The 4263-nt window shown below is 50.9% G+C and overlaps 1 non-coding gene across 1 annotated transcript; it reads right to left on the minus strand.

Annotated features, from left to right (window-relative positions):
* Nucleotides 1-3076: 3076 nt before the first annotated feature.
* LOC114818090 lies at nt 3077-3214 on the minus strand. The gene has a single exon (XR_003765911.1). It is a non-coding gene; the product is annotated as a small nucleolar RNA SNORA7 (small nucleolar RNA).
* Between the last annotated feature and the right edge of the window lie 1049 nt (nt 3215-4263).

Below are 4263 nucleotides of genomic sequence, written 5' to 3' on the forward strand. Positions count from 1 at the left end.
GTTCTTATTCCGGCTCTGTCACTTGTCTGCTGTGTGACCTTGGAGGAGTCACTTCATTTCTCTGGGCCTCAGTTCCTTCATCTGTAAAATGGGGATTAAGACCGTGATCCTCATGTGGGTCAGGGACTGTGTCCAACCCGACAAGCTTGTATCTATGCTGAGAAGCAGCGTGACTTAGTGGCAAGAGGACAGGCTTGGGAGTCAGAGGTCGTGGGTTCTAATCCCGGCTCTGCCGCTTGTCAGCTCTGTGACTTTGGGCAAGTCACTTAACTTCTCTGGGCCTCAGTTGCCTCATCTGTAAAATGGGATTGACTGTGAGCCCCACGGGGACAACCTGATTACCCTGTGTCTACCCCAGTGCTTAGAACAGTGCTTGGCACATAGTAAGCGCTTAACAAATACCATCATTATTATTATCTACCCGAGGGCTTAGAGCAGTACTTGCCACATAGTAAGTGCTTAACAAGTGGAGTAATAATAATTATTATGATTACTGAGTGCAGAGCACTGTACTAAGCACTTTGGAGCACTGCATTAAGAATGCTCCCTGCCTTCAAGGAGCTCACAAGATCAATCAGTGAATCAAACAGTAGCATTTTCTGTACACCTTTTACGTGCAGATCATTCATTTTATCGTTTTTATTGAGCGCTTTCTGGGTGCAGAGCACTGTACTAAGTGCTAGGGAAAGTACAATGTAACAATAAACAGACACATTTCCTGTCCCCAACACTTTGGAAAGCACAACAGGGATTTTGGGCTCTCTGAGGGTTGGGATTAATGGCTGTGTTGTAACCCAAGTGCTAAACTGAGTTCCCTGCTTTGCACAAAGAAAGTGCTCATTAAATATTATTGATTGATCAGAAGACAGGATTCCTACCCTCAATGAGTTTAAAGTACCGTGGCAGGAGTGGAAAGACACAAAATAATTTATAGATAGAATGGAGAGGAGAAATGGATATGTAGATGAGTAAGTGCTTAAATAGTAGGGTCTGGAAGTTGATATGTACAGAATCTAATGGAGGTGTTTACAGTCTAATGAGGGAGAAGATTGGTGACTGTTCTAAATTTAAACAACGCTTGTCCCAGCCTTTAATCACTTTGGCCAGGAGAAAGCTCTCTGAAGCCAACTGTCCTTCTCCCTGTAATCTCTTCCCATTTTTTTTCACCCTGTCCACTGAGTACCCACAGGCCAGCACCTTCCTCCTAATAATGATGATTGTGTATTTGTTAAGCACTTACTAAGTGCCAAGCACTGGACTAAGTGCTGGGGAAGAGACAAGAAAATCAGGCTGGACATAATCCCTGCCCCACATGGGGCTCATAGTCTAAATAGGAGGGAGAGAAGGCATTTAATCCCTATTTAGCAGATGAAGAAACCGAGGTACATAGAAATTAAGTGGCTTGCCTGAGGTCACACAGCAGGCAAGTGGAGGAGCCGGGATTAGAATTCAGAATCCCAGGCCCGTGCTCTATCCACTAGGCCTCGTGGCTTCTCATAGACTTCTCTTCAGAGACTTTAGTCTGTGCCTTCTGCTAGTCTTTGGGGTCATGCTGGGAGTCTGGGGACCGCATGCCAGTTCCCTTGGCTCTGGGGCCGGCCCCGGGGGTCGTGCCCAGGCAGAGGGCCCGGCCAGCTTCGAACCAGAGCCAGAGAAGCGCTCCGGAGGGGGGAGATCCGAGGGTTGGAGCAGGCAGCCCAGAGATGATCGGTTTATTTTCACGAGTCTCATGTCCCCTGGGGGTTTATTTCTGTCCCCGGCTCGGACCACCTGTCTAGGCCTCTCAGAGCTCCGCTTTGGCACGTACACAAGCACTCTACTCCTCCTGGCTCTCTCCGCTCTGGCTCTGGGTGGGCTCAGGGCACAGACCTGGTGCCTGTAGGGTATGGATCCCTCTCCCCCTTCTTCTTCCTCCTCTTCCTTTTTCTACTCTTCCTTCTCCCCATTCTTGTCCTCTTCCTCCTCTTCTTTTCTTTTGTCTCCTCTGCTTCCTCCTCTTCTATTTTCTACTCTTCCTCCTCCTGCCCTTCTCTTCCTCCTTATCTGCTTCCTCCTTTTCCTTTTTCAACTCTTCTTCCTCCTCCCCCTCCTTCTCTTCCTTCCCCTCCTCTTCCCTTTTCTACTCTTCTTCTTCCACCTTCTCTTTTTTCTTCCTTTCTCTTTCTCTTCTTCCTTCTCCTCCCCCTCCTCTTCCTTCCCCTCTTCCCTTTTCTACTCTTCCTCCTCCATCTCATTTTCTTCTTTTTCTTCCTCCTCCTCTTTCTCCATCTTCCCCTATTCCTCCTCCCCTCCTCTTCTTCCTTTTCTCCTTCCCCCTTCCCCTTCTTCCTTCTCTTTCTCCCTCTCTTCCTCCTCGTCCTTCCTTGTCTTTTCTTCCTCCTCCTTCTCCTCTTCCTCCTCCCCTCCTCCTCCTCCAGCTGCGTTTCTTCAGGACTCTTCAGTGTTTGGCGCCAGGCTGGGTTTGAGTGCACCCGGTGACTCAGACAGGCAAGGCGGATCTTGAACAGCCCCCAATAAGTGGTTTGCGGTTGGGCTTCAAAATATTTACAAGCCAGCCCTGTGGTCCCTCCCTGCTCCTTGACCCCACCTCCATTACTTACGGTTGTGCCCTAGCCCTAACTCATAAAGGTCTACACTGTTCAACCTCCCTGTGGTGTAATAGTATAATAATGATAATGAGAATTGCGGCATTTGTTAAGCTCTTACTATGTGCCAGGCACTGTACTAAATGCTGGGGTGGTTACAAGCAAATTGGGTTGGACACAGTCCCTGTCCCACATGAGGCTCACAGTTTTACTCCCCATTTTACAGATGAGGTAACTGAGGCCCAGAGAAGTGAAGTGACTTGCTTAAGGTCACCCAGCAGACACGTGGCGGAGCCAGGATTGAAACCCATTTCCTTCTGACTCTTAGGCCGGTGCTGTATCCACTATGCCATGCTGCCAGCTGGTCAGGTTGGGCACGGTCCCTGTCCCACATGGGGTTTACAGACTTAATCCCCATTTTCCCGATGAGGGAACTGAGGCAAACACAGCAGATAAGGGGTGGAGTCAGGACCCGGCACAGCAGAGTTTTGACTTGTAGCGGATTACCTTCCACTCGCTAGCCACGGCCCAAGCTAGGAATGGAATGGGTATGCCTCTGCTTGACTCTCCCTTCCATAGCCGAGACTGGTAGAGTACTGGAAATTCTCCAAGTGCCATCCTGAGAGGAGAGAATGCAATCACAAAGCCAAAATTCAGCAGGTTCCAAAACATTACGACAAGACCGACTATGGGACAAACACCTTTTGTTTTGAGGGATGAGACAGTCGGGCACAGGGGAGCCTTGAAGAAAACGAAAGGATCAGGAATCTTCTTTTTAGAACTGAGGACTGGGTTTGCCCCTGGCATACTTGGCCCCTGGCAAAGAAACTCACTGACTCTTGCTGCTGCGCTTTCTTAGGCTAGGCAAGATCCTAAGGACTGGAGACTTTTGCTGGGCAAGCAGGTGGCTAATTGGAAGACCAAGTGTCCCCTGAGGGTTTATGGGATTGGAGCTTTGGAGGAGAGATTGGGAGAGGATCTGAGAAGGACCACCACCCGAGGGCTGAGGGGATTGGACCTTTGGAGGACAGACTGGGAGAGGATCTGAGGAGGACCCCCCCAAGGCTGACGGGATGATTGGAGTTTAGTAAAAGAGACTGGAAGAGGAGCCGAGGAGGGCTTCCTAAGGGTTGAAGGGGTTGGAGTTTTGGAGGAGAGCCTCGGGGGAGGAGCTGAGTAGGGTGAGATCCGGAGCGAGCATCAGGTGTCTGAATCTGCCCCAGGGGTCTGCCCCTGGCAGAGGCTACCAGGGCAAGTCCCTAGCTGGAACGGTTGCAGGGTAGGTGCTATACTGGAGGGGATTCCTGGCTTGGGAGGAGGAATGTATGAGAGATGAGGAAGGTCAGGCTAGGAAGGGTCTTGGTTCCTTGGCCAGGCCCAGCAGGCCCGGGGGAATGCTACAACGGAAGGCGGAGCCTCGGACATGGGTGCGGGGGAGTGTGGAAGGAGAAGGGGTGCCCACCTCGACACCAGGGGCAGCCCCCTACCATCTGCACCCGGGCTTCTCAATGGGCAAACCTGTACCCCACCTCATATGTTCAGCCAATCAGCTGAGGGGTGGCCAGACACAGGTGTTTGGGAGGGGCAAGCGAGAGCTACCTATAGTCTACGGATGGTTTTAGCAAGGCAGCTTCTAGGGGAGGGGCCCATCCACCTGCCTCAACAAAAGTTTGAGCAG

The sequence above is a fragment of the Ornithorhynchus anatinus genome, chromosome 17 (assembly GCF_004115215.2).
Source record: "Ornithorhynchus anatinus isolate Pmale09 chromosome 17, mOrnAna1.pri.v4, whole genome shotgun sequence".
NCBI classification, from domain to species: Eukaryota; Metazoa; Chordata; class Mammalia; order Monotremata; family Ornithorhynchidae; genus Ornithorhynchus; species Ornithorhynchus anatinus.